The sequence below is a fragment of the Eretmochelys imbricata genome, chromosome 12 (assembly GCF_965152235.1).
Source record: "Eretmochelys imbricata isolate rEreImb1 chromosome 12, rEreImb1.hap1, whole genome shotgun sequence".
Lineage (NCBI taxonomy): Eukaryota > Metazoa > Chordata > Testudines > Cheloniidae > Eretmochelys > Eretmochelys imbricata.
In genome coordinates this window covers 17,749,887-17,768,947 of record NC_135583.1, presented here as the reverse complement: position 1 = coordinate 17,768,947, position 19,061 = coordinate 17,749,887, and positions in this window count along the sequence as shown.

Genomic DNA, 19,061 nt, shown 5'->3' with positions numbered 1-19,061 from the left:
CTAGAAAGGGATGCTACCCTTTGATATGGGGGACTGCTCCAGTGCTTTAAATAAACAGTCAATAGAAGATGCTTTTCACTGGTTTTGTAGTGTATATTACTACAGCACAGCCATAACTGCAGTAATTTATGCTTAGTCAAGATAAAATGTTTTCACAAGTATTTTACAGTTGTTTTTATATTGCCTATTTGCTTTCTATTGCTATATCATATTGTACTGTACTGTGCTTTAGCTATTTCTGTGACACTTTCAAAAACAAAGCATCCAATCTTGCATTCCCTTTTGACCTAAATAGGATTTTGGGGTGTGAAAGGGAATGTACCTTTGTTCCCTAGAAAATAAACATTTATTTTCACTTGTGACTTAGGGCAAAAGGCAGACCTAAGTCTACAGAGGCAAAAAGCTGGTGCTTTGGAATCAGAGAGAGACTGGCCTGGATGTTTGGGGCAAAATCAGGAAACTGAACTTGGTGGAACTTTAGATCTAGTGCCAACCATTGTATTTGAACTCATCTCTGATGATCTTATTACCTTGGGATGAATGAAAAATGGCACCATATAAACAGCTGTCAAGCATAGTAATGAGAGAGAATTTTCCATGAGTTTGCTGCTGTTTTATGGCATCATAAACCTTTGCTTTGTCAAAATTTAAGATGCAGCACTTAAAGGTTAAATAGAGTTACAGAAAAACAACTTTCTTTTACTTCTTTTTACTCTTGAATTTTACTAAGTCAAGTGAATAAGTATTTCACATGCCTTCATGCTTCCTCACAGCTCGTAACAAGCTTCAGGGTGAAAACTCAAGGGCCTCTGACTAATGCTCAAGGAGACCTGCTACTACAGCGCTGAGCAATAATATAGTTACTCACAGTGATACTTTCTCTGTAGTGGGATGTTGGGTTTTTTGGCCTTTGGAAGATTTGAACAACCAACATTTCAGCACAAATATCCTTCAGTGCAATGCAGAACATATGATGTGACTGTTTCTCTAAATTCACTCTTGAACTCAACAAAATATTCATTACATTCAAGACATGTGGCGCTAGCCTCCCCCCAACTGATCATAACATCAAATAGTCTCTGTCATGATTCCATTTGTTGTCTCCACCTGTTCTCATCTTAATTTTAGACTGTAAGATCATCAGGACAGGGAATCCATAGTTATCTGGACCATAAAAAAACAGTCAAATATATTACAATATCAGCCTGGTCCAAACTCTATTGAAGTCAGTGGGAGCCAGGCCTTTATACCAGTAATTACATATAACTACATAAAAAGAATGTTAAGGATGCAAAGTAAAACACTTAAATTTTAAGCAATTCCAGATTTGTAGTTGCCTGTGCGACCTTAATGAAGCCTCTTAGTGAGAACACATTATCATACAGTCTTTAATTACAGTGATCACGTACTATTTTCTCCATAGAAACCCTGACTCATTCAGTAGCATCTCTGTTTCCCACTTCTCTGTATTCTAATCAGGCTACTTCCTCCTCCTTCTCAATGGGTGCCAGCTGGGAGAGTATTGAGAGCACAGGACAGGGAGTCTCCCTACTTTCAGGTCAGATGCCCACCACCATAGCTGCTCCTGCCTGCTGAGGAGTAAAATCATAGTAGCGAAAGGCCAGCTCAGTCTTGCAGTTCTGGATTGGAGCATGGCCACTTAAGGCAGAATCTTTGGACAATTTAGTTGTCAACCTTTTACAAGCCTCTACTGAGTATGTGAAAACTGTGATTTTCAAAGGTTTGTAATTTGGCGAAATTTGGGTTGATTTTCATGGGGAAAGCAAAAGGCACATTCCTGACATCAGAGATTTCAAGTCCCTGCTCGAAAGTAAAGAGACTCTAGAGCATCTCAATTAAGGTTGTAAGAATGTTTCACATGGGCAAATCAATGTATTTTTTTCATAGCTTTTAAGGTCAGAAGAGACCTCTGTGGTCATCTGGTCTGATCTCCTGCATATCACAGGCCATAGAACTACCCCCCCTTCCCCTCCCACCACCAAAAAACAATTCCTTTTTGAGTAGAGCATATGTCTTAGCAAAATATCCAATCTTGATTTTAAAACTTCCAGTGATGGAGAATTCACCACAAACATTAAGCATTAGAACAATTTACCAGTTATTCTCCCTGTTAAAAGTTCACACTGTATTTTCAGTCTGCATTTGTCTAGCTTCAACTTCCAGCTATTGGATCTTGTTATACTTTTGTCTACTAAAGAATCCATCATCAAATATTTGTTCCTCACACGGGTACTTAAAGACTCTGATGAAGTCATCCCTTAACCTCTTTGTTAAACTAAATAGATTGAGCACCTTCAGTCTATCACTATAAGGAGTGTTTTCCACTCCCTTAATTATTATTGTGGCTCTTCTCTGAAGACACTCCAATTTATCAGCATTCTTCTTGGATTGTGGACACCAGAACTGGACATGGTATTCCAGCAGTAGTTACATCAGTGCAAAATACAGAGGTAATGTAGTATAAGATCAAGGCCCCATTGTGCTAGGTATGGGAAATTATGCAAGGCAGGAACATTTCAGCCTGAACAGTTAAACTTTGGCAAAGTTATAAACAACGACAGGGTCTTATAATGAAAAGTATTAGGCAACCTTAACTATATGTGTTACTATACTATTATACTATATATTATTTATTAATTATTATTAATGGAATATTTATTTTCTGGAGAAAACTTTGCCTAACATTCTTTAAGGACTCAATCATACAAGGTACTGAACAACTTTTGGAGGTCTTAAGTACCAAAAGTTCTGCTGCAAGATAATGGGAGTTAAGGGCCCTCAGAATCTCTAGGAGTAGCTCAGCACTTTGTAGGATCAGTCTCTATATGCATTACTACAATCAAAGCCACTGATCCGACATTGTGATCTGCTGTACCTGCAGGGGCCCCATCAGCTTCACTGAGGCTCTGTGCATGGCTAGCAGTACACTCACCTGAATCACAGTGCATGATTGGGGCTTAAGATGATAACACCGATTCTGACCAGCAGAGGGAGGAACAGGGAAGTACATTGACCTATCAGCATTCACAGGGATTTTAAATATGGAAAGTTGCTGATACAGCCATGGTTATTGGGTTTTTATAGCTTGAAAATTTATAACCTTTGAAAATAATACACTATTTAGATGAATGGGAAGCCCCCAACTGATGATTAGGCTCACCCTACAGTATGCAAAGCTGTATACCAGTCACTTAAATGACAGTGTTTGAGGAGGGACTTACAACAGCTGTGACCTTCTTCTAGTCCGCTCCAAATGGGTCATTGATTTACATTCATTGTTGTGTTATTTGTTTTGTGTGTTAAATAATTTATAGGTTATTTATAATGTGGTGCACTGTAATGAAGCTGTAGCTTTTTGATCTCTAAGGTGGCGTTACTTCCTGTTGTGGAAGCAGAAGGCCTTCGGGGTAATAAATCACTATTGTTCCCACCAATTCTTTACTATGCAGATGTTTTACAACTAACCAAGGGGACAGGGTATTCAGTAAACTAAATGGCATAGCACTTAAAACATAAAATAATTATAAGGTGTAAGTTGGAATAAAAATTATACCTTTACCGGTTAGGTAAAGAATCACTAATAAAACTAAAACAGACATACATTATACAGCATGAGGTTCATAATGAATAATTGCTGGGTTATTAGTGCTTAGCAAATTAAGGGCACTTCCATTTATTACTGTGCTCCACTAAGGATGAGCATTAATTTTTTTTCAAAGCAAATTCACTGGAAACAGACAGTTTAAAATTTATGCTTGTAATGATTGCTACATGGTCCATTAAGACCACCTCTAAGTGAGCTTAATTTGTAGCAGATAAATGTACATGTCTACATATTTTTCAACATAGTTTATGGTTCATCCTGCACAGCTGTGCCCAACTGATTAAATCCTCAAAAATTTAAATAGGAAACCCATTACATAGACAGTATTATATCCATTTATCATACACACATTTTCAGTTTAACTCTCTAAGCCTTGTGTTGGGATATTTTCAGGGATTCATTAAATATGTATAGTGATGCAATTTGCTTTTGTTGTTTTAGTTTGCCTTTTGTTTTGTTTCTACCTTCCTTCTTTTCTGTTCTGTTATCCACTAATTAAGTAGTGCAACAAAAAGAACCTCCTCTGTAACAAGTATTTTGGTAATAGCCTCTGAGATGGAGGCAGCTTGCAAGTCATTTGTGAAGTTCTGGTTCCTAGTTCAGATCATTAAAATATCCTCATGCAATTATCTTTCCAGGACACTATTGTCAACAAAGATGAAACTAAGGAGTCAAATGAATATTATTTTTATCTTCTTTTCTCCCTTTATGTAATATTTTAACATATAGATGAACTAACTTGGTTATGAAAAAAAAACAGGAGTACTAGAGGGACCTTAGAGACTAACAAATTTATCTGAGCATAAGCTTTCGTGAGCTACAGCTCACTTCATCGAAGCTTGTGCTCAAATAAATTGGTTAGCCTCTAAGGTGCCACGAGTACTCCTTTTCTTTTTGCGAATACAGACTAACATGGCTGCTACTCTGAAACCCTTAGTTACGAAAGTTTAAGCATTTCTTGGAGAAGGAACACTTTGACAGTATTTTACTGTTTGCTGCCAATACAATATGCTGAGTCATTCAGACTGACAGGGTGAGGAAGTGCCTACTTCTGAAGTCAAACATTGTCTCTTCCTTGAGAATAATCTTGTCCAAAAAGTGTTTGATTTAATTTGTTCAATTTAATCTCTTTAGCACTGTTTTCAGGCCAAAATTATTACTTGTACTGTAATTCTTATGTTTATTATTTGGTGGTAGAAACATGGAAGAAACTGAAATAAGTAGCAGAATCCTCCACTGGGTGGTGGGGAGATTACTTTATGCATATGTCCAGCAAAGACTCAAACCAAGACCCTCATCATCTGTCTGTAGGCACTGACTCTGCCACAGCCTCCTTGGGTATGTCTACACTGCAGCTGGGAGTAAGTCTCCCAGTCCAGGAGTGTGCGCATTGTAGTTCACGTGGCAGCTCAGGATCGCAAACCCCCTGTGTCTGAGCCAAGCCTGCGTTTCCACTGCAGCTGCAACATTCAGCCGGATACTTTTAGCATGCTACCTTGAGCTCAAATAGCCTGAGTCTGTCTAACTGGGCTGGGAACCTCACTCCCAGCTGCAGTGTAGACCTAGCCCTTTTGGATAAGCTACTAGGAACTATGCCAATTATAGCCTAGCATGAACCTCTGCACTATGCAGAACCTCATAAAACTCAGTGGGGCTGTGCAAAAGCTGACACAGCTGATTGCAAGATAGAGGTCTGTGCTGACAGAGCTGATTGCAAGATAGAGGCCTGCTTTTGTTCCTGCTAGAGGACACTCTGCATATGTTTGTTTAACAGAGACATAACTTTAAAAGCAAATAATTCAGTAACAATCATGTATATTTATAGTTTCCTACTTTAATGCTACAGACCAGTTCTACGTATTGTTTTACAGGGTGGACAAATCTATACCAAAAATGTGTACCAAAAAATCCTTGAAGTTTGTATGTCCCACATGTAAAAAGCTGGAGTTTAAAGTAATAGTTTTGATAGCTGGTTCTGTTTCTAAACGTGCTAGTATGATTTAATCGTATGGGAATTTTTTGAAACCAATATTGGTATTTCAGGAAGAAATGAAAGATGCTCATAGATTCATAGATACTAAGGTCAGAAGGGACCATTATAATCGTCTAGTCTGACCTCCTGCACAACGCAGGCCACAGAATCTCACCCACCCACTCCTGAAAAACCTCACCTATTGAAGTCCTCAAATCGTGGTTTAAAGACTTCAAGGAGCAGAGAATCCTCCAGCAAGTGCCCCATGCTACAGAGGAATGTGAAAGATTGGGCCTCTTCCAATTTGCCCTGGAGGAAAATTCCTTCCCGACCCCAGATATGGCGATCAGCTAAACCCTGAGCATATAGGCAAGATTCTCCAGCCAGATACTACAGAAAATTCTTTCCTGGGTAACTCAGATCCCACCCCATCTAACATCCCATCACAGGCCATTAGGCCTATTTACCATGAATATTTAAAAATCAGTTAATTACCAAAATCATGTTATCCCATCATACCATCTCCTCCATAAACTTATCAAGTTTAATCTTAAAGCCAGATAGATCTTTTGCCCCCACTGCTTCCCTTGGAAGGCTATTCCAAAATTTCACTCCTCTAATGGTTAGAAAACTTCCTCTAATTTCAAGTCTAAACTTCCTGGTGGCCAGTTTATATCCATTTGTTCTTGTGTCCACATTGGTACTGAGCTTAAATAATTCCTCTCCCTCTCTGGTATTTATCCCTCTGATATATTTATAGAGAGCAATCATATCTCCCCTCAACCTTCTTTTAGTTAGGCTAAACAAGCCAAGCTCCTTGAGTCTCCTTTCATAAGACAAGTTTTCCATTCTCGGATCATCCTAGTAGCCCTTCTCTGTACCTGTTCCAGTTTGAATTCATCCTTCTTAAACATGGGAGACCAGAACTGCACGCAGTATTCCAAGTGAGGTCTCACCGGTGCCTTGTATAACAGTACTAAAACCTCCTTATCCTTACTGGAAATACCTCTCCTGATGCATCCCAAGACCGCATTAGCTTTTTTCACAGCCATATCACATTGGTGGCTCATAGTCATCCTACGATCAACCAATACTCCAAGGTCCTTCTCCTCCTCCGTTACTTCTAATTGATGCATCCCCAGCTTATAACTAAAATTCTTGTTATTAATGCCTAAATGCATAACCTTACACGTCTCACTATTAAATTTCATCCTATTACTATTAATCCAGTTTACAAAGTCATCCAGATCCTCCTGTATGATATCCCTGTCCTTCTCTAAATTGGCAATACCGCCTAGCTTTGTATCATCTGCAAACTTTATTATCACACTCTCACTTTTTGTGCCGAGGTCAGTAATAAAAAGATTAAATAAGATTGGTCCCAAAACTGATCCTTGAGGAACTCCACTAGTAACCTCCCTCCAGCCTGACAGTTCACCTTTCAGTAGGACCCGTTGTACTCTCCCCTTTAACCAATTCCTTATCCACCTTTCAATCTTCATATTGATCCTCATCTTTTCCAATTTAACTAATAATTCCCCATGTGGCAAGGTATCAAACGCCTTACTGAAATCTAGGTAAATTAGATCCACTGCGTTTCCTTTGTCTAAAAAATCTGTTACTTTCTCAAAGAAGGAGATCAGGTTGGTTTGGCATGATCTACCTTTTGTAAAACCATGTTGTATTTTGTCCCATTTACCATGGACTTCAATGTCCTTAACTACTTTCTCCTTCAAAAATTTTTCCAAGACCTTGCATACTACAGATGTCAAACTTACAGGCCTGTAGTTACCCAGATCACTTTTTTCCTTTTCTTAAAAATAGGAACTATGTTAGCAATTCTCCAATCATACGGTACAATTCCTGAGTTTACAGATTCATTAAAAATTCTTGCTAATGGGCTTGCAATTTCGGGTGCCAATTCCTTTAACATTCTTGGATGAAGATTATCTGGGCCCCCCGATTTAGTCCCATTAAGCTGTTTGAGTTTTGCTTCTACCTCAGATATGGTAATATCTACCTCCATATCCTCATTCCCATTTGTCATGCTACCATTATCCCTAAGATCCTCTTTAGCCTTATTAAAGACTGAGGCAAAGTATTTGTTTAGATATTGGGCCATGCCTAGATTATCCTTAACCTCCACTCCATCCTCAGTGTTTGGCGGTCCCACTTCTTCTTTCTTTGTTTTCTTATTTATATGGCTATAGAACCTTTTCACTATTGGTTTTAATTCCCTTTGCGAGGTCCAACTCTACTTGACTTTTAGCCTGTCTCACTTTATCCCTACATGATCTGACCTCAATAAGGTAGCTTTCCTTGCTGATCCCTCCCATCTTCCACTCCCTGTATGCTTTCTGCTTTTTCTTAATCACCTCTCTGAGATGCTTGCTCATCCAGCTTGGTCTACAGCTCCTGCCTATGAATTTTTTCCCCTTTCTTGGGATGCAGGCTTCCAATAGCTTCTGCAGCTTTGATTTACAGTAATCCCAGGCCTCCTCTACCTTTAGATCCATAAGTTCTTCAGTCCAATCCACTTCCCTAACTAATTTCCTTAATTTTTGAAAGTCAGCCCTTTTGAAATCAAAAACCCTAGTTGCAGATTTATTTTTCTTAATCCTTCCGTTCAGTTTGAACTGAATTACCTCATGATCACTTGAACCAAAATTATTCCCTACAACCATTTCTTCTATGAGGTCCTCACTACTCACCAAAACGAAATCTAAAATGTCATCCCCTCTAGTTGGTTCAGCAACTACTTGATGAAGGAATCCATCAGCTATCGCATCTAGGAAAATCTGAGCCCTATTATTATTACTAGCGCTTGTCCTCCAGTATATATCTGGGAAGTTAAAGTCTCCCATGATTACTCAGTTTCCATTAGTATTTACTTTATTAAAAACATTGAAAAGGGCTCTATCCATATCCAACTTTTCTCATTTGGTGTAAATAGTGAGATTCTATTAATGTAAAGTTCCCGCTAGTATGTCTTTGGAAGCCAGGGCATTTTATAAACTATCTTTAAGTCAGAGTTTTATTTTTGAAAGTCAGTAATACCACACCATTCTCTGAAGAAACACAGAAGTTGATGGATGGGCAATTTATTTTTAAAACCCTGCAAAGGATTACTAGAAGCTAGCAAGTAGGTATATCTGTAAGCTATGTCTCAATATATTTAGAACTTTTGAGTGGTGATTTATTAACATTAGGGTCTTGTTTAAACAGCATCACTCACATTTTGACTAACGAATGCTACAGTGTAGCTGTGGCAAAGATATAATTATATTCAGTATCACCATTATAATTGCACTATATTCTGACAATTTGAATATGTCACATAGGATAATCTTTCAGTTTTACAATACTATATATGGGCCATTGAGAGATATTTGGGACCTTGGTACCTCATGTTCGCTGAGATGCGCCCCGCTCCCATTTCATTTTATTTACGTATGTTACACTTTAGTTTACAGATGTTTTTGGAGGTCCCCTGAGCTCAGAGCCCCAGTACAATTGTCTTCCCTTTCCCCTCTGTCATCATCCCTGACTGTATACAAAAATACTGGATGGGTCACTTAGCAATATACATACTTAAATTAACCAATTATTCCTTATTTTGTATTATTATCTTATTACATAATAGCAAGAGGCACTAAATAAAAATACCATGTCCCTGCCCCACAAGGTCTACAATCGGTTACCTTGCAGATAGTGCTGTGCAACCTCACAGTCTTCTTATTGATGAATTAGCACAAACAGGCAGAGTCTCTTGAATGATGAAACTGGCATGAGCTCAGTAAACAACACAACAAATGTTTATTACTGGAAGAGGGGATAGAGGATACTCCCCCATCCCATTGCTAACTCAACATTTTCAGTTTCTACCCCATCTAGAAAGCATCCTCCTATCTGGAATTTCCTCTCAGGGTTATTTCCTAAGCCAGGGTTCTGAGAGCAGCCACGGGCTTTAGGGCCTGTCTGTAGATGTGGCACAAACAGAGCCAGCCAGCACAATAACCTAGTGATGCTCTTCCTCCTTTCGAAAGAGAGACGTCTTTACATTTATACCACAAACAAAATAATACCTTTATACCACAAGCAGAACTGACTGTGCAAACACAATCTTTGTGCCAAGTGGACAGCCCAGTATATTGACTGCTACCCTTGAGAGGAAATGTCACTTGTCATCACCACAGGTGCTCTGGGTATGAGAATTATCAACTTCCTGGCAGCATAGTTAGTGCAGGTTGGAGTCCATCGCTCCACAGCTGCACTGCATCCTGGCCAGTAGAGCCTGGTTGATGCATGGTTGTGAGGCTCTCTATGCTGAGATATCTCCCATGTGATCATAAGACGCATTTGCTTTAATACAAGGGCACTGATGGACTTTTCTGTTCTTACCTTTAAATCCTGACTATTTGACCAGATAACTAACATTTGCTATGAGACAGGATCTCTATCTTGCTCAGATTTTTCACCATCTCCTGACATGCTAGCCCACCCCTCTTAGGAATCACATTGGTGAAGTGACAGAATGAAGTGGTCTCTACTGCTGCATCTATCTTGATTCTAGCTGGAGTTTCCATAAAATTTCTTGTCAAAATCTGATTGGCAATGTATGGGCACCTGTCTCGGACCCATTTAATAGGTTGGCAATTACTTGGTTTCTCACTTTTCTCATTGACTATTCCTTCCTCTCCAAAACAAAGGAGAAACTCTCATAATTTAGTGCCATGCTTTAAAATCTGAGGATCTACTGCTAAATTAGCTATACAGACCTGTCTACCTCTTTTTTTGTGGTTCCAAGAGAGCACGCAAGCAGCAAATCATAGCTTCTCGATGTCCCGCCAGATGGCTCCATAATGATCTCTAGTCATTATTTCCTATATCTGTTAACTGAGTTGGAATTTCCCCTTCCACTCTGGAGGGAATTATTACATCTTCTACCACAGTTACCCAACATACACCAGTGGCATCATTCCAGCAAATTCCAGGAATGCATTTTCCAATTATAGCGCATGTTTTATCCCCCATATTAACGTTAACTCCATACCTCATGAGAAAATCAGTTCCAACCAATGCCCCTTGATGAGAGTCCCCTGACACAATAAAATTCCTTACCAATTTAAGGTTGCCAGTTTTTATAGCAGTTTCTCAATTACTGATTCCTTCAGTCATTGGCCATTTGCCACTGTGATCACCACAGAGCAGGGAGTTAGTTTCTGAGGACTCTCCTGAGAGGTCTTCTATCTATAACCTTTCAGATAATATAGAAACTTGTGCACCTTGAATCCATTAGGATCTTGGGCAGACAGATATTGCTCTCCACAGTTGAACTCAGACACTTCTGTGGCCTACAAATTGCTGATAGTCAGCTTGTGTGCTAGACCCTGGATATAGTCTGTCCAATATCTGTTTTAGTCAGTGGGAAATCCCCTTTAAAATGTCCAGACTTTCCACATTTTCAGTAGGCCCAACCCTCTGCAATATTTGCTAATTAACTCCAGTGCTCCTTCGGGCCCAACCATTACCTTGTTCCTCTGGATCAAAAACCTGCATGTCTCAATCTCAGTACCTTTTGTTACTGTGCAGTGACTGCTGTCTTTCTATCTGGAGCTGTCTTACTTCCCTAATCAGTGTTTCTATGGCTTCCTGCAAACTTTTAATTGTGTTATTGATCCCTTCATCCTCACTACTGCGTCCCTGTGCTCAGTGGCCCCGAATTCTCTGTGCTGCTCCCTTGCACTTGTGTATCAGAGTCAGTTTACTGCCTAGAATGATGGTTTTATTGAGTGTCTGTAGTTTTGCACTCTGGGCTTGTATCTGGGCATCCGCTCAACCTGCATTAGCAATGAAATAGTCTCTACGCTAGGCTGTCCTGTACAACTGCATCCCATCCCAGTTTGGCTTTTGCTAGTAGTCAGCTGAGCTGATTCCCATAGTCTTGAGCGTTTCTCTAGCTTGGCATTTCCAGTCTGCAAATGCTGCCCAAGCCCTGTCTTCGTATGAGGGAGGCTCTCACTCTGCTCCAGTGCCTCTGTCAGGGCTTTGTAATCCATCCAGCACCAAAAAATCTACTTGTTTTCCCTCAAACACAGCCAGTACAGTAACTATGTTGAAGACTATGACAAAACTCCTGGCAATAGTGTGGAATTGGGACCTAAGTAATAGAGGACAAATGTGGCCCAAAGTAGAAAGGTGTACATTTTTAAAGCAATACAGGAGATTTAACGTCATATCATCCATTAGAACTAAATCCCTTCTTACACGGCTTTGAAAATCTCAGCCAAATCCTTCTACTGAAATTGGGGGTTTTTTTATGTATACCTCACAAAGGTGTATTGTAAGATACAGGCTCAAGTCCTGCATTGAGCTACCAGTGGCCTATTAATATGAAAGGGAAGCAGGATTTGGCCCTTCAATGTCCGTAAGGTGTCTCAAGAGCCAGGAATAACAGACAAAGTTAGTGCAAAGTCTTACTAACTATTGTTAATTATGTAAGTGAAAGGGACTGTCATGGGACACCTTCATAGATGATTAGTTTTTAAAAAGTCTCATGGAGAAACAAAATATTTATTATAAAACAATAAAAATAGATATAGGAGCAAAGCCTTCAAGTGCTACACTGTACATGAGCAAAGTGGTTTAGCAGATTTAATGAAACAAGTGGTCAAATTGCATAGAAAGAGCATTCAGGAACATTCATTCAAATTTCAAATGCCACAAATAAAAAATAGTTGAACTGAACAGGTTTCAGAGTAACAGCTGTGTTAGTCTGTATTCGCAAAAAGAAAAGGAGTACTTGTGGCACCTTAGAGACTAACCAATTTATTTGAGCATAATCTTTCGTGAGCTACAGCTCACTTCATTGGATGCATACTGTGGAAACTGCAGAAGACATTATATACACAGAGACCATGAAACAATAGACCATGAAAGACACAGAGACCATGAAAGCCCTGGCTGGGATGATTTAACTGGGAATTGGTCCTGCTTCGAGCAGGGGGTTGGACTAGATGACCTTCTGGGGTCCCTTCCAACCCTGATATTCTATGAATACCTCCTCCCACCCCACTCTCCTGCTGGTAATAGCTTATCTAAAGTGATCACTCTCCTTACAATGTATATGATAATCAAGTTGGGCCATTTCCAGCACAAATCCAGGTTTTCTCACCCTCCGCCCCTCCCCCCCCCAAACTCATTCTCCTGCTGGTAATAGCCCATCCAAAGTGACCACTCTCTTTAAAATGTGTATGATAATCAAGGTGGGCCATTTCCAGCACAAATCCAGGTTTTCTCACCCCCCCACCCCCATACACACACAAACTCACTCTCTTGCTGGTAATAGCTCATCCAAAGAACAACTTATAAGCTGGGTCAGAGTTTAAAGGCCTTTTTAAAACTCTGATCCAGTTTATAGGTTGTTCATGAGTTTATACTTCAAGTTCTGCATTCCAGTTCATCTGGAGAGATCTGTTTGTTTGTTTTTTCAGTGATTAGTGCTGGTAGGATCAGCTGTGACTGAAAAAATGCTGGCTTCAGCGTTTTGACAGTTGGTAGCTTCTTCAAAGTGTGAAAGCAAGTTTCTTGCATCACAAGTATGAAAATAATACTTGGAGTGCCTTGGATATTATTTGTACAAATTTTAAAAAAATATTTCACTGGTTAGATATGGGCAATGAATTTGTTCCACATAGACATTACTTTATAATGATATCCCATTGTTTCAGCAAAACAGTGTGTAACTGCACAGTTACCTCCCTGGGAACAATGACAAATGCATCATTGCTGATGATATTGTTACTACAGTATCTCATGATAGCAAAAGGCCTTATCTTCACATCAACAAATCTATTTCAGTGCAAGTGCTCAAAGACCTGCTTGCGATATCAGAATGCTAGCCAGCCACTTCATCTGTATTTAAGTAATGCTTGTACTTGTTGTGAAACTGTTTCTTTGTATGTTAAGTGGATAAACATTTTAAAGGAAGTGTGTACTTAAAAAGGAAGAACAATGTAAATATATGAACATGAGGAGGGATGTGTTGGAATCTGATTATTGTTATCAGGATAAAGTTACTTCAGAGATGTGTTTTATTTTATTATTGGCAGCAAAATTATTAGTTACAGAACAAACTTATAGTGCCATTGATGGACATTTTTAATAAGAAGCCTATTTAAAAATGTTGCCGGTATATGTCATATTTTCAGGGGAGCTTTCATCCCACACATTTATTATTAACCATGACAATTATATGTAAACAAGTTCTATGTTGTTTAGGAATTTCTCAGCGCCTCAGCTTGACATAATTTTCTTGCCACAAATGGAAGTGTGAAGAAGAGTTGTTTACCTACCTACATATTAGAACATGGCGGAGTGTACAACGATTTCTGAAACTAGTCCAAACACATTACAGAATTAAGGGGAAACTGTTGCTGTAACACTGAAAGGAAACAAGACTCCTGACTTGTCATGGATTTTGGAAGATTAATATATTTGGTCCAAGTCTTGCATATCTTGGTCCTGATTCAGCAAAGTACTTAAAAACATGCCTAAGTTTAAGCACATGAGAAGGTCAATGGATTTACTCATGTGCATAAGTACTTTGCTGAATTCTGGTTTTTATTCCTATTGATGTGAGTCTCACTTGCATGAATAAGGTGATCAAGATTTATCTCAATGTATGCACTATCCTTTTAACACCTTAACTCACATTCAAAAGCCAACTGCAGGTGAAATCATAGTCCAAGCAGATATTTAGGAAAAGATTCTTACACACAAAGTACTAGATATTATTAATTCTTGCTATTCAGCAGCACCATGAGGCCCCAAATGAGATTAGGCTCCATTGTGCTAGGTGTTGTACAAATACATAATAGCAGACAAGTTTTCCCTGAAAAGCGTGTTTCGGAAAAATGTCACTGCAGTGTCTTGCTACTCTACCTCATCTAACAGAAGCTCAGTAAGCCAAACAAATGCAGTGAACAAAGCCAAGTATAGAGATAAAGTGAAATAGTTAATAAACCCACCTTCTCTATGAGAATGAAGATGGGACAGGGACAAAAGCAGAGAACAATAGTTCTCAACAAATTATTTTAAGTGAATTATTTTAATCAAACTTGTTTTTGTTTTGTCTCACTTCAGTTGACTTGTAATCAAATCTGAAAATATTTTTGCAGTGTAACAAGGAAAAGAATCTTCAAACCATAAAAATGTACAAGTGATATAGCACCGTATTTCCTTGAAATAACTGCTGTAGGGAGCAGCGTGTGATGTTCTAAATAAGACTCACCAGGATTTTAGTCCGCTATCCCACACCTCGGAGTGTTTGAGAATATTTGAGTTTTTATCTTATTGCATTAAGATAGATCTGTCAAAGTTATGAACTGGATGTTTTTTCTATGTTACTCCTTCTGTGTTCCAGTTTCTACCATTCCATTCTCATATTTTGAAATATATGAATTGCAAAAATATTACATTTACATGCAAAAATATTCTAAGAGCTGTTTGAACATGGAGAAAACCAGGAAATGTGAAATATATGGAAATAGCTGTATGATGACTTATTAAATTAATTTCATGCTAATCTTAAAGAATCATTAAATATTCTACAGTAAAAAGAAGCTCCTCAAAAGTGTAATACTCTCCAGAACACGTATTATTCTCTTTTATACTTGGAACAATCACCATTGTTCCAGGCACCAATCTCCCCTGACTTTTTTTTTTTTCCTTACAAATTTCTCCTTAAAACCTATGTTTTTCTGATGCTTCTCAGTAGTAATTAACTCTCCATTGACACGGGATACTAGAACTAGTCAGGAATTTTTCAGTTAATGGGTTAAATGGGTTTTTGTCCGAAACTGTTGATTCATTGAAACCAAACTTTTTGTAGGCAAGGGTCAGTTTCAACAACAACAAAACAAATGAATGGTTTCTCAGGTACAGGATGATATTTAGAGAGAGTGAGACCCCCCCTCCACTTCCCAAATGAAAAATAGCCAATAACACTAGCAATGTGAGAGACCCAGGTTCAGATCCCTGCTCTGCCTGATTTGGAACAGGGACTTGGGGAGGGGACAAGGATGGAGTTGTGGCTGCATTCTGTGTTGTCTTCAGAATGTTTAGGTTTTCTCTTCTCCCTCCTCTCTGACTTTGTCTGAAATGTGCATTGGAATTAGGCTGCTTAGTGCAAGCAGCCACAAATTGCTGCCAGACAAATGCCTTTTTGTGTCTGGCAGCTCTGAATAACTTGACTGGTCTAATGAGGTAATGCAGACTAGCTGGCATGGGCTTCTCTACCGGTGCAGACACTTAAGAGTGCACTTTCTGATCCAAAACTTTTTCTCCCATGATGTCGCTTGTGGCCAGGATGCTCCTTTGAAGATTCCATTGCAGGTGCAACATTTTATTGGCCAGATTCTGTATCATGATCAGTGGAACCAGAGTCAGAAGGCCCAATTTCCTTATGGGGGTTGCGATTGAGGGGACACTAGGAAAATAGGGAATGTGAGGAGCTGGCCTGGAAGCAATGTAGCCACGTGGACAGAGCAGCACACAGGGTTTAATAAAGTTCCACTGTTCAACTTAACATGCATTCAGCTTCACTGTGTGCTAATGAAACTCACCTTAGCTAAAACATACACATTTTTTCACCTATATCCCACTAGCTTTCCATTTGCACTGTCCTTTGTGGGCATAAATACTACTTGCACCATCTTGACAATCATGTTTTAAATTGAACTTTTCTCCATATAGCAAATAGTTTAGGAACAACAACGATTGGCCCCAGAATGGTTAATTTGCCACAATCAAAATTTGCAATAGTTAAGCATCTTGCACTTTGTAATAATGCTTTCTTCAAAAATAACAAATGATGTTTATGTTGATCTTGTAAAAACAGAGCTGTATAGTCTCTGCAAGGCATCCTTGAAATTTTAAAACTCTTCTAAGGGCACTGCAGAGCTCCACTGAGAGACTGTCTGGTTTATTATTCTTACTGAAATTTTTTCCCCAAAATAATAGTTAACTTAATCCTATCTATGCCTCAGCTTTAGGTATAATAACATTCAAGTAATAATGTGTAGATGAAGCCTAATTCCAGTATTTCTCACTATACAGGGTAAGGCTTTTCAGAAACTTTTGCCTATAGGTTTGAAAGGAATCTAGACAGACGCATGAAAAATGTCTATGGATTTCCCTTCCTATATATAGATTAGGTTTTTCAGAATTTCATAGAAGACCGTTCTTCTTTGGAACTTTGAAATGGTAATTCAAATGGTTCAAATGAAATCTACTAGTGTCTCGTAATTCATTTTGCAGTATAAAAAGGATCTTGGCAGGAGGTAGTGCAGGCTGGAGGAATGAGCATGGAGTTAGGTGGTCATATATTCTAAACCTGGCTCTGCATCTGTGTTGCCTCGGGTAAGTCACTTCATGTTTCTCTGTTTTCCCAATCTGTAAAATGTGGATAAACTGTACTTGCCCACCTAGTGCCCAAACCATTTCCCACTGAAGGAACAGACTTCTTGTCAGCAAGTTAAAGAAGTATGGGCTGGATGAATGCACTATAAGGTGGGTAGAAAGTTGGCTAGATTGTCAGGCTCAATGGGTAGTGATCAATGGCTCCATGTCTAGTTGGCAGCCGGTGTCAAGTGGAGTGCCCCAGGGGTCGGTCCTGGGGCCGGTTTTGTTCAATATCTTCATATATGATCTGGAGGATGGTGTTAATATGGTTAACCTCCATATTGTGGTGTTAATTCCTGATAACAGAGTAGCCTGTCCCAAAACCTCAGATGCAATGGCCATGGGCTCAGTTGCCCTCTGCTGACTGGTAGCATATGTCAGGGCATTGCAGGTCAGCTTCCTATTGGAAGAGAAATCAGTAACTCATAATCTGGGTATATTCTTATTGCAATTTGTTTATTTTACACCCTATATACTAGTTCTTGAAATGGCACTCAGGCAATCCCCTCTCAGAAATCTCAGCCAAACACTCAATGCCCCAAGCTCTCAAACTCAAAGTCTGCCTCAAGAATTGGTTCTAGTTAGAGAGATGAAGGCAGAGAGCAAATTGTCCTGTTTACAACAGCTTCTTTAGAAAGAACCTGCATCACAAAATGAACAATACAGTATTTCTTAAAGGACAGAACAGTGCTTGCAAGCTACAAAAAAGAACTACTAAACTCCATATAATAGTGGCATCTGGTGATGCTTACCATAACAATACTGTCAGCTGCCCTCACAATACCTTTCCTCACCTCCCTTCCTTTCATTTAGGCTATGTCTCCACTACTGCGGTAAGTCGACCTACGCTACGCAACTCCAACTATGTAAATAACGTAGCTGAAGTTGACGTACCTTAGGTCAAGTTACCGCGGGGTCTACACAGCGGGGGGTTGACAGGAGAAAGTCTCCCGTCGCCTTACCTTACTCTTCTCATTGCGGGTAGAGTACAGGGGTTGACTGGAGAGCGATCTGCTGTCGATTTGATGGGTCTTCACTAGACGCACTAAATCGACTGCTAGTGGATCAATCTGAGCGCGTCAATCCCGGCTGTAGCGTAGACCTGCCCTTAGACTTATGTGTGGGCAAATGACTACATGATCAGGAACCTGAACTTCCCCAAACTTCAGACCTGGATACAGTTGTGCGCTTTCTTAAAGGTTGTATTGATGCATGACTGTAGGATCCTAATGCCAGAACCCAGGCAGATTCCCACTAGAGAGTGGGGTTCAGCTGGTACAAGCAAAGGACAAGCTTTTGCAAATGGTACTTTTATTTTGGGGCCACATTCCACAGCTGATTTTTGTAACATATAGCTTATGCTTTTATAAACTGTGTCATGATATTATGAAGCACCAAGCCAACAGTTTCTTTTATGTATTAAATGAGGATGAGCCTAAACCAGATGCACACATTTGACTCCTTGCAACACCCCTGAATTTCAGATTAGAACTGGAACCTAAGGTTTTTATTCTGAGATTGATAGGAAACAAAAGAGGAACTGGAACTTCATCCAGTTCAGATGAAGCCCAAAATGGTAAAAAACATGTGAGAATAACTAGTGTCATAAACATTCCACCATTTGTGGCACAAACCTTGTGAACAGTTCATGTGAATTCTGTGCTGTCAAATATGAAACTGAATCTTAGTGTGTGTTGCTTTGAAAACTGTCGGTTGGTACTTAGCTGGAATTATTGAAGGACATGACCTTGTTCTGAGTATTAGTAAAATTACTGAGCTCTTTCATTGGTATTTGTTATCTCTGCCCTTGTAAGTCACTCGTTCAAAATGCTGTTGCTTGTTATTAGTTTATATGCCGTAATTATAATTGGTGCAGGAATATTTCCTTACCTTTTTAACTTGTCACCATGTGTCATTTCACTGTTGTCTATTAGAGGTTATTTAAGCTTCTGGCTCATACTGGGTAATCAAACACACTGATGATACACGCTGGCAAGAGCT